Source organism: Neoarius graeffei, chromosome 3, assembly GCF_027579695.1.
Source record: "Neoarius graeffei isolate fNeoGra1 chromosome 3, fNeoGra1.pri, whole genome shotgun sequence".
NCBI classification, from domain to species: Eukaryota; Metazoa; Chordata; class Actinopteri; order Siluriformes; family Ariidae; genus Neoarius; species Neoarius graeffei.
In genome coordinates this window covers 81738273-81751219 of record NC_083571.1, presented here as the reverse complement: position 1 = coordinate 81751219, position 12947 = coordinate 81738273, and the positions used below count along the sequence as shown (strand labels likewise).

Below are 12947 nucleotides of genomic sequence, written 5' to 3'. Positions count from 1 at the left end.
TGATTTAATTACAGAATTCAGCGTTTTGGGGTAGGAGTCTGTCAGCCTGCCACATCTAGACTTGGCAATATTTGCCCACTCTTCCTTGCAAAAGCGCTCCAAATCTGTCAGATTGCGAGGGCATCTCTTGTGCACAGCCCTCTTCTCTTCAGGTCACCCCACAGATTTTCAATTGGATTTAGGTCTGGGCTCTGGCTGGGCCATTCCAAAACGTTTTTGGGGTCATTGTCATGCTGAAAGATGAAATTCCTCTTCATCTTCAGCTTTTTAGCAGACACCTGAAGGTTTTGAGCCAAAATTGACTGGTATTTAGAACTGTTCATAATTCCCTCCACCTTAACTAAAGCCCCTGTTCCAGCTGAAGAAAAACAACCCCAAAACATGATGCTGCCATCACCATGCTTCACTGTGGGTATGGTGTTCTTTTGGTGATGCACAGTGTTGTTTTTGCACTAAACATACCTTTTGGAATTGTGGCCAAAAAGTTCAACCTTGGTTTCATCAGACCATCACACACTTTCCCACATGCTTTTGGGAAAGTTAATGTATTTTTTTTTTTTTCGAAATTTAGCCAGGCCTGGATGTTTTTCTTTGACCCTATCTCATAGCCCAGACATATGGGGAATATGGGAGATTGCTGTCAAATGTAGTACACAACCAGTACTTGCCAGAAATTCCTGCAGCTCCTTCAGTGTTGCTGTAGGCCTCTTGGCAGCCTCCCTGACCAGTTTTCGTCTTGTCTTTTCATCAATTTTGGAGGGACGTCCAGGTCTCTGTAATGTCACTGTTGTCCCATATTTTCTCCACTTCTTGATGACTTTCTTCACTGTGCTCCATGGTATATCTAATACCATGGAAATTTTTTGTACTCTTCTCCTGACTGATACCTTTCAACAATGAGATCCCTTTGATGCTTTATAAGCTCTCTGCGAACCCTGGCTTTTGCTGGAGGATGCAACTGAGTAAATGTCTGAACTTTATTTGGGGTTAATCAGAGTCATTTTAATTGATGGCAAGTGTGTACCCCAAAAGACTGAATGCTGTAATCAAATCAAAAGGTGCTTCAACAAAATATTAGTTTAAGGGTGTGCACACTTATGCAACCAGCTTATTGTACTTTTTTTTTTTTATGTTTTCCCCCCTAACAGATTTGTTTGTTTTTCAATTGAATTATACATATAGGTCACATTAAAGGTGGGAAAAGTTTTGAAATTATTTATAGCTGTCTCATTTTTTTTACATCAGAAAAACCTATCATTTTAACGGGGTGTATATCCACTGTAACTCTTGCAAAGCGCTGATACTGGAGGCTCCTTCCATTCATGTTAACAACATCTCCTTACAGAAAGTTTCACCATATTTAAAATTATATATTTTCCTTTGTGAAATAACACAATTAAATTCACAACATTTTTGGATGCCATGTATGTGTATCTAAGAATATATTCATCTTGCACAATCCAGCAATAACAATTCAGATTGGAAAACTCATGAGGAAATCATAGTTTAGTGTTAAATTACTAAATTATCACAAATAATATTAATTCTACATTAAATAATAATTAATAAAAGTAAAGTAAAGAAAAATTAATGAAAGAGCCCAGATGCTAAACTGGCCTGCCTGCACTCCAGACCTGTCTCCCATTAAAAACATTTGGTGCATCATGAATTGCAAAATATGACAAAGGAGATGCCGAATTGTTGAGCAACTGAAACTGTACATCAGGTACAAACGGAGCAATGTTTCACTCTCAAAACTACAGCAACTGGTCTCTTCAGTTCCCAAACATTTATACAGTGTTGTTAAGAAACTTAATAAACTGGTCAGAAGGGCTGGCTCAGTCTTGGGCTGTCCTCTGGACTCCATTGAGGTGGTGGGTGAGAGGAGGATGTTAGCCAAGCTGACCTCAATCATGGATAACCCCTCTCACCCCCTACATGAGGCTGTGGGGGCTTTAAGCAGCTCGTTTAGTAGTAGACTGCTACACCCACGGTGTAAGAAGGAGAGGTACCGCAGGTCATTCATACCTGCTGCTGTCAGACTGTATAACACCCACAACTTGTAACGTAGCACCAATAACCTGTTTGTCGTTATATTTGCACTACTTCACCACTACTACCTCTGCCATCTCTCATCGATGCAATTATTATGTGCAATTAATATAGGCCCTAAACTATTTTTATGCATACTTATATTTATATATATGAGTGATTCCACGCTTATGGGTACTGAAATGGGGACATGAACTTATTTTTAAAAATTCACCTAAAACCATTTCTTTTTTTACCATCAAGTCACAAAACATGTAATCTTTAATGAATGATATGTTAAAAGATAACTTTAATTTTCTGAGATGTAATAAAAACATATTTATATGCCAAAGTCAAGCCTATGAGTTCCAAAATGATGTCTGTTACATTACTTCTGTTACGACTGTCCATCTCGCGTCTGTTACAAATTAATTACAATCTAGCTATATACCATGTTAATCTTATTGAAAGAATGTGTATGTTTATTCTACTACACATGTTTATTAATTATATTTGCTAAAACATCACCTTCCTATGTTTCAAAAAGTAATTCTACATTGTTAAAATTGAGAATATATGTGTCCACAACACTTCTGTTACGTTCTGACTTTGGCATATAAATATGTTTTTATTACATCTCAGAAAATTAAAGTTATCTTTTAACATATCATTCATTAAAGATTACATGTTTTGTGACCTGATGGTAAAAAAAGAAATGGTTTTAGGTGAATTTTTAAAAATAAGTTCATGTCCCCATTTCAGTACCCATAAGCGTGGAATCACTCATATAAATATTATTTATGTATATATGTGTGTATATATACAGAGTCTACCTGTAATGTGCAATTTTTCTGAGCCTCTCAATAAGGCAATTTTTCTATACTTTTTCACGGTAGATAATGCAAATAGCCCTCTGTATTTAATCCTTCACTTGTCTAATTTTTATTTCAGTTTTATTTGTTATCTGTTTGACATTTTCTTGCTACTGTAACATGTGAATTTCCCTGATGTGGGATGAATAAAGTGAATCTAATCTAATCTAAAAGTAGAAGTGATGCAACACAGTGATAAACATGCCCCGTCTCAACTTTTATTTGAAACATGTTGCTGACATAAAATTAAAAATGAGCATAAATTTTTCAAAAAAACAATTAAATTTCTCAGTTTTGATATTTGATATGTTGTCTTTGTACTATTTTCAATGAAATACTGGGTTACCAGGATTGCAAATCATTGCAGTGTGTTTTTATTTACATTTTATACAGTATCCCAACTTTTTTGGAATTGGGATAGTATAATTATTAATTTACTACATGTTCATTACAAATATGAGGTTTAACGTGCCCAATTAGTAGGTGTTGTAGTGCTTTTTGTTGTGCAAGTAGTTTTGGACATACTCTTTAGTTGGAGTGGGTTGCATTTTATTTGCATTCCTGTGTAGCATGACCTGACTAAAATCAGGAGGGTAATAATATCAAACCTTTCACACTTTTCTGTTTTGTTGCACTTTAACAACAGCCTTTAATTTTGGTAAAACAGACACAATGCCACCACCTTAGTCTAAACAAACCTTAACGCAGCTCACACAACACATAGATTCACATTCACAATGTGGATTGTTAACAGACAAAGCCATGGTAAAGTAAGTCCAAATTGCATAAAATACATAGGTAAGCCCTACCTTTAAGGAGTCCACCTCCGGAGACAATCATCTAACTAATATCAAAAACCCACCTGTGTTCCTCCTCATTGTCAAAACCTAAGCCAATAAACAAAAGCCAGATATGACCAAAGTACAAAATATGATCAAACTGAACAAATTAAATAACTTGTTTCATTATGGTATTGAAGTTGGTTGAGCCAGCTGCAATAATTCTTTGAAAAATATTCCAATTGCTGGACTAGAAATCTGAATTTTATTTTTATAGCTTTTGATTAATTTAGAGGTTGTTTTCTACCCTGGGGTGCATGCATAAATCCAGCCCTGACCACAGGGCATCATACTGTACATACACACAAATGCACATCTAGGGCACAGTTTAAAACATTCATGTATATAATCCAAGCTCAATATCAAACCAAAGGCTTTGGAGTCAGGAGACGGCAACATTGCTTACTACACCACCATGCCTACTAAATTCCAATTAACTGTTTAACACGATTTGTCCAGGTCTTAGTTTTGGTCACACCTTTAGTGTTCTCAGTGACTGAATATACAGCATAGACTCACAACACAAACACACCCTAGAAGTGGGAGGGAAACAAAGAGCTTGATTAGGGAAACAAGAACCACTCACAAACCCAGTTAACAATCAAAAAGGCTAGATGTTAGTTAGTTAGTTAGTTAGTTAGTTAGTTAGTTAGTTAGTTAGTTAGTTAGTTAGTTAGTTAGTTAGTTAGTTAGTTAGTTAGTAAGACAGACAGACAGACAGACAGACAGACAGACAGACAGACAGACAGCAAATTCCGCAGTGTTGAATTAACACTTTCAGAGTTCATTTGTGTCCAACTGGACATATATAAACATAGTAGGGTGTTAAATCAGCATTCTGGGTGTTAATTCAACACTCGGGATTTTGCTGTGTAGTTAGTTAGTTAGTTAGTTAGTTAGTTAGCTAGCTAGCTAGCTAGCTAGTTAGTTAGTTAGTTAGTTAGTTAGTTAGTTAGTTAGTTAGTTAGTTAGTTAGTTAGTTAGTTAGTTAGTTAGTTTCTATTATCTTCTTTTAATCTCACACATCTAATCCAACTTCATCCAGGTAAACAGTCCACAAACAAATTGGTATTTTCTATTCATGCAGAGTTGAACATAATTTTCAATCTTCCATCTTCAATATTTAGAGTGACTATCGACAATATATATTTAATCCAAAAGTCATGGATATACTTTATATCATCATGGCCAGCTTTAAGTCAGAGCTACAATTGTAGTACTAGTTGAAACATGAAAAACACGTCTTCTTTTAAACTGAATCATTGACATTCATAGGTAAATAAATAAATAAGCTGACTGAAAAAGATGTTGCCTACAAAGTATCCTTTGGCCTTAATTCTCAATTAACCTTTGGTGAGATCCACATTAATGCCCAGTAATTAATCAGGTGACATTAAGCATGTAAATTAAAGCCTTCACTGTTTGCTAGCCTGTCATAACCCTCTTAAATTTCTATTATAGCAGCTCAGACAATAATTCCAGCTGAAAGGTTTATATTAATGTACTCCTAATATGTTATTGTTTCTATAGTAAGAACTTACCCAAGCACTTGCATGGCAGGCCCTCCACATTAATGCAATTAAAACATGTCTGTTATTGTTGATATGTAAATATTCTTTGAGGAGGCATTTATTTATAATTGTTGGAAGGAGTCTCCAGTGTCAGCACTAACATTTCCCATTACAGGAAAGTTTTCCAGTTTCTCAGTAACATGAAAAGACGTACTGTTTTTGTCTTATTAACATCACAAGACAGAGAAAAAAAGACAAAATGGTGAGAAAAGTTAATAGCTGATATAATGTAAGTGAGAACAGGAACTAACGTGTCTCATGCATGCTCCATAATATTAACTATAAACATATCAAATGTATGCGCCATTCTTTAATACAAAATATAATTGTTGGTAAACTGCTGTGGTATAAGAGGACTAACACATAGGGAAATAATGATCAGGATGCTATCAGGGTATATATATATATATATATATATATATATATATATATATATATATATATATATATATAAAGTGTGTGTGATCAGGGGATAGATAGATAGATAGATAGATAGAGAGAGAGAGAGAGAGAGAGAGAGAGAGAGAGAGAGAGACTGTTTTGAAACAAAGTGTGCAAATTGAGCTGTAGAAATATTTTGTTTTGCTGTTGGTAAAGAAATGAAATGCAAGGATTTGAAAAACTATGTTCATTAAATGTATTTTGTTTTACAAATGTTTATGAGCAAATGTAAAAACTGTAACATACAGTATATTGTTCAATCATACAATGGTGTTAACTGTACACCTTTTTTTTCTTTTTTTGTGGTGCCAGTTCTCTATCACATGTCCAGTAAATCGAAAGTCTCCATCTGAGTGATGTTTTCAGACCTGACTAGCCTGTAGATTACTGGCAAAAAGAAGACCTTGGGGTAACATTGAACAGACAGACATCAGGGTTGCTGTGCTACCACAGGCTAATCAGGGCAGCCATCCATTGCTTGTTTTTTTTTTTTTACTCAAGCTCTACTGTGTGAGGGCAGTCTACACAGACCCTGCCAGGGTCAACCACCCAATATACACCTCCAACCTTGCCATCATATGCTCTAAAGTGTTGTTCTCCATCAGTGACAGGTTTGGGATTTTTCAAGGACTATAGCACTAGCCTTTAACTTTTTCAAAGCCATATAACCGTCTCCTCTCTCATGTCTCTATCATGTCTCCTGGCTGACCAACTGTATGTGAAGGGTGAAAAGTGTGAGTTCCATGTGTCCACAGTCACTTTCATGGGATACTGTACATAATAGGTCCTGAGGGAGTTGCCATGGAGCCATCCAAGCTCTCTGCAGTCACAGCCTGGCCCATTCCTCAAAGTGTCAAGGATCTGCAATGCTTTCTGGGCTTTGCCAATTTCTCTCGGTGCTTCATTCATTACTTCAGTGCCATTGCTACGCCCCTCACCTCCCTCCTCAAGAAGGGAGTCAAGAAGCTCATGTGGAACCCCATGGCAGAAGCCGCGTTCTCTGCCCTCAAGACCGCATTCATTTCTGTGCCCATCCTGAAACACCCTGACTCAACTAAACCTTTTACAGTTGAGATGGATGCTTCAGATACAGGAATGGTGTGGTTCTATCACAACATTTTGGTGAAAAGCCTAAATTGCACCCAGTGACCGTCTTTTCCAAGAAACTATCCCCAGCCAAACATAACTATGATGTCAGGAATAGGGAACTGCTGGCCATCAAGTTGGCACTGGAGGTGTGTAGACATTGACTGGAGGGCACCAACCACCTGTTCACTGTTTTCACTGACCATAAAAACCTAGAGCACCTATGCCCAGCCAAATGACTGAACCCACATCAGACCATATGGGCCTTGTTCTTTACCTGGTTCCACTTTACTCTGTCTTATCATCCTGGTTCCTATAATAGAAATGTCATCTCCCTATCCAGACAGTATGGTACCAACAAACCGGAGTCTGTACATGAACACATCCTGTTCCCTTTATGCTTCATTAACACCAGATATTGGCTGAGAGCTTGCTTGCACCTTACCATGTCCCTGCCAACTGCCCTGCTGACCTCACGTATGTTTTTCCATGCCTCAGCGATTGTCTGATCACCTAGGCTCACACTTCACCGGCCACCCAGGGGTACAATGCACCTATCAACTCCTCAAAGCCAACTACTGGTGGCCTCACATGATCACAGACATCAACAAGTTTGTTTCATCCTGTTCTGAGTATGTTTGGTGCAACGTACCTCAAACTCTTCCTGCAGGCAAACTTGTGCTGCTACAGACACCGCAACATCCCTGGTCCCACATTTGCAGTCATTTTCATTACTGATGTCCCAGAATCCCAGGGGCATACCACAATTCTGGTTATCAGTGACCATTTCTCATGCTTCCTCTCCCTTGTGCCACTACCTAGCCTGCCCAGAGCATTTGAGACAGCAGAGCTATTATTTAACCATTTCTTCTGCAACTTTGGCATCCCCGAGGATATTGTGAGTGATCGGGGGTTCAGTTCACTTCCAGAGTCTGGAAAAGTTTCATGGACAAACTGGGTACCACAGTTAGTCTCACTCACCAGCCACAGGCCAACAGGCAAGTTGAGAGAGAGGACCAAGAAAGCTGTGTGTTTCTTAGAACTTACTGCTCCAACAACCAGGAGGAATGGTCATGCTTCCTTTCATGGGCAGAATATGCTCAAAATTCCTTGAGGCACTCCACCACTCAACTTACCCCTTTCCAGTGCGTACTGGAGTTCCAACCCACCTTATTCCCTTGGAACAGTAATACTATGGACTCTCCAGCTGTGGACAGCTGGTTTGAACCACCAGGGACATCCAAAACCTGCCCAGTTGCCATAAGTTAAATCCATAGTACATTGTTCCATACAAAATTGCCAAGCAAATCAATGAAGTAACCTACCATTTTGAATTACCCTGACACTGTCACATAGCTCCGTCTTTTCACATAACACAGCTCAAGCCTGTCACATCTGGACCATTGGCCTCTCACTACACAGCCAGCACTCCCCCAGAGCCCCTCAAAGTAGAGGACCAACCAGCCTACACTGTACATGCCATTCTGGACTCATGTTGGCAGGACATGGGTCTCAAGTACCTAGTGGACAGGGAGGGATATGGTTCTGAGGAGCAATGTTGGGTCCTTGTTTAGGATATCCTCGACCCCATTCTCACCCAAGAGTCCCATGCCATGCACCTTTGACGAACCCGACCCCTGTCCCAGAGGTCATCCTAGAAAGAGTTCAGCTGCTGGAGGGAGCTCTTTGGGGAGGGGGGAGGGGGCTCTGTTACATCCACTGCCCGTTCTCTGTCTCCGGCAGCTTCGTGCACTCCATTATACACCAGGCACTACACTTCACAGTATGCACCTTACCAACCTGTTCACAATCACAGCCACTTTAAGGACTTTGCACAAATACTCACATCACAAAGTATTGATCTTGCTCATGCTGTTCATACCAAGCTGTCTGTTTGTCTTGCCAGTTTCCAAGTGTTTGACCTGTTTTGCTTATGACTCTGTATTTTGGATTTAGTCTACAATATCCTCTTTGTGCCTTGGTTTACCCTCTGCCTGTTTTGACCATGATTCTGCTTGCTGTTTTGGATTTGCTTGCTTGGTTGAACTCCCATTAAACCCACCTCTAAATGCACTTGCATCCCCTCATCTCATGCTTGGTTCTCATGACACTTGTTATATTCTTAATTTCCCTGAGGGAACCCTCCCAAAGGGATCAATAAAGTTTAATCTAATCTAATCTAATCTAATCTAATCTAATCTAATCTAATCTAATCTAATCTAATCTAATCTAATCTAATCTAATGGCAGATAATTTTGCAAATTTTAAACATTTATTTCAAGAAGGAAGCAAAATTATCTGAAGAAAATTTAAAGCTTGAAATATTTTTAAAAATATTTAGAAATATGTAGGTTTAATATTCTTATGTCTGATTTCTTATAATCTTATAACAGGAAATACTAGATGCATTTGACTTTTCATTTGCTAAGATTTTTTTTTTCCAGTGTGACCACAAAACTTTCACATTACAGTAACATAATTTCTCCAATTATGGGGGATTAATACTTTTGAAATTTTATTGTGAAACTATTTTGAAAAGTTTAGCTAACTCAACTGCTCCTTGATGTACTTAATATACTTAATGGTACTTGATGCTACATAATCTACAGTCCTGCATGAAGTGTGCATGTCAAAAAGCTGTGAAATGAAGGCTGAGTGAATCATTTCTGGAACAAGTCTCTTAATGTTTTGCTATAAAATGTCTCTGCATGGACAATCACATATCCTGTTTACTGCTCACTATGCTGTTGTGAACATATCAGACGAGACCACCCCCCCCCCCCCCCCCCCCCCCCCACACACACACACACACACCACCACCCTGATAATGCAAGGTCATCCATTTTCTCACCATCTTTTCCTCTGGATTTTTATAAAACCATCTGTCTGATACACTGTTGCTGGGAAACCTATCACACAATTGCTAAAAATGTTAGTGACCAACAGCCTAAATTTCTTTTTTGTGCAAAGCTGATCCAGCAAGCAAAATGGCCTCAAAACAGTGCAGATGGTTGAATTGATCATTTAGTCCAGTTGTGTAATATACAGTCCTTTCAAAACTATTGTTAAGACCAATTCTTTAGCCAACCCAACAAAGCGGAATGTCCTGAAAAAGTAAGAAAACACTGCTATACTAACAACCAGACATTGAACAAGTCAACCAAGAAAAGCAACAGCAGTTGATGAGAAAAAACATTGTGAGAGCTGTGAAGAAAACCCCCAAAACAAAAGTAAATGATATCATCCTCAAACTCCATGGGGCAGGGGTGAAGTCATCACAATCCATTGTCTGAAGAAGACTTCCATAGCAGTAATATAGAGGCCATAACAAGAGGCAAACCACCCATCAGAAGTAAGAATCAGTAAGAAGCTAGATTGGAATTTGCAAAGAAATACAGAGATGATCCACAAAAGTTCTGGAACCAAGATGAACCTCTACAAAAGTAATGGAAATGCCAAAGCGTGTAGAACAAAAGGATCTGCTTATGATCCAAAACATACAAACTCATCAGTCAATCATGGAGGGGTAGTGCCATGACTTGAGCTTGCGTGGTTGCTTCTGGAACAGACTCACTGATTTTTACTGATGATGTAACTTATGATGATAGCAGCAGAATGAATTCAGACATCTACTGAAACATTCTGTCTGCCATTTTACAGAGAAATACATCCAATCTAATTGGAAGTAACTTCATCAGGCAGCAAGACAATGACATAAAACATACTGCCAACACAACAAAGGACTTTCATCAGGGGAAGGTTTTAGACTGGCCAAGTCAATCGCCAAACTTTAGCCCGATTGAACAGCATTTCAAAACTTCCCAGAACAAACAACTGAAAGAAGCTGCATGAACAGCCTGGAAAAGCATCACAAAAGAAGAATGCAACAGTTTGGTGATATGAGTGGGTCGCCTGATTGATTCAGTTATTGCAAGCAATGGATATTGAGATTGAGGTCTCAAAGGCCCACAGTGACATCCTTATCTCTGTTATGACCTTGGGGTAGGAAACCTAAGCATGAATATTATGAGAAAGAGTGTTTGTGGGGAAAAGCCAAGAAGAAGAGAGAGTGTGAGCAGTGCACTTGCTCTAAGAGAGGATAACACCTGTGTATGAAACTGAAGCTTCAATAAAACTTCTTCTCTAAGTTTGTGCCTGCTTGCATATTTTTTCAAGAAACCCCCCCCCCCGAAAATTTACTTCACAATCCAAGAGCAACCAAATATTAAGTGTTATTTTCTTTAATTTACTTTAAGACTATCTCATGCTCTTGCTCACCTAAAAATAGCCTCAATGAGGCTTTAGCTCATACCAACCAAGACGCTCATAAAATCGTAAATATTGTGGTGCCACCATCTTGACAAATTTTATGCACACCCACCTGGGGAACATTGTATGTGAGTTTGATCAAAATTCAATCAATCCTGTAGGAGGAGTAGCGATTTTTGTAAATTGTGGATGGACGACGATGGAATACGGACGGACAACACGTGATCACATAGGCTCATCTGACCTGGCCTGCGGCCAGATGAGCTAACTAGCACCCTGATATAACAATTACATGTGCACCTTCAAACAGACCACTCGAAAATTTAGAACAAAAAAGGTGTCAAACAAAATTGGTAATATTCCAGTAGAAGCTTTGCATTGTCATGTGACCCCCATAGCAATGGTAACTACACCACCATGACAGGAGGCATGCTTGTAGGGTTTCATTCAGATGAGTTAGTTGTTATTGATTGGTATGGGAAAATTTTGCTGCATTTTTTTGGATGTGCAAATCATTTTGAACGAAACAAATACATCACATTTGTTCTCATCTCATCTTATTATCTCTAGCCGCTTTATCCTGTTCTACAGGGTCGCAGGCAAGCTGGAGCCTATCCCAGCTGACTACGGGCGAAAGGCGGGGTACACCCTGGACAAGTCGCCAGGTCATCACAGGGCTGACACATAGACACAGACAACCATTCACACTCACATTCACACCTACGGTCAATTTAGAGTCACCAGTTAACCTAACCTGCATGTCTTTGGACTGTGGGGGAAACCGGAGCACCCGGAGGAAACCCACGCGGACATGGGGAGAACATGCAAACTCCACACAGAAAGGCCCTCGCTGGTCATGGGGCTCGAACCCGGACCTTCTTGCTGTGAGGTGACAGTGCTAACCACTACATCACTGTGCCACCCTTCAATAATAATAATAATAATAATAATAATAATAATAGTAGTAGAACTGCAGCAAGGTGTTCATTCTTATACAGTGAAGTGAACATGAGCATCAGCACAGCGGCTTGGCATAGCCTAACCTTCACCAAGACTTAAAAAGTGCATTTACATTCTGGGATTCTTTGGATCCTTCGGAGCGTGTTGTGCGCACACTTGAAACATGCACACCTTCAATATGTAATAGCAAAGACTTCATGAATTTTTTCAAAGGCAAAATTGAAAATATCAGACAAAAAAAATCAAACTATTAATTTAAAGCCAGACAATTTGATAAGCAAACCTTTAGATCACAATATAACTGTATAAGATCAGCAATTATAATGTTTTATTCTCCTTATAGAAATCAAACAAACTTCAATAATTTCCACATCAAAACTTGTGTACTAGATCTGATGAAATATAATCTCACTACATGATACAGAAAAACTAGTTTATGCCTTTGTTACCTCTAAGTTGGATTATTGTAATGCATTACTGTCTGGATGTTCCAGTAGATGCATAAACAAGCTCCAGTTGCTCCAAAATGCAGCACCAAGAGTCCTGATTAGAATTAGAACATATGACCACATCGCTCCTACACTGCATTGGCTCCCAATCAAGTTTCACATTGATTATAAAAGATTACAATTGACCAACAAAGCGGTGTACCTGAGCAAACTTCTGGGCTTTAATGGCCCGCCATGCCTACTTAGATCAAAAGGTGCAGGCTATTTGTTGGTACCTCAAATAGTGAAGGCAATATGAGGGGGCAGAGCCTTCTTTTACAAAGCCCCACAATTATAGAACAGCCTTCCATGTAGCATTTGGGACTAAGATGTAGTTTCAGTGTTTAAGTCTCTGCTGAAAACATATTAATTTACTTAAGCCTTTTGTTA

The 12947-nt window shown here is 38.8% G+C and overlaps 1 protein-coding gene across 1 annotated transcript in view; it reads right to left on the bottom strand.

Annotated features, from left to right (window-relative positions):
• vsnl1a (visinin-like 1a) overlaps window positions 1–12947 on the bottom strand; it is a 67911-nt gene that overhangs the window by 29275 nt on the left and 25689 nt on the right. The gene's annotated exons all lie outside the window — the stretch shown is intronic.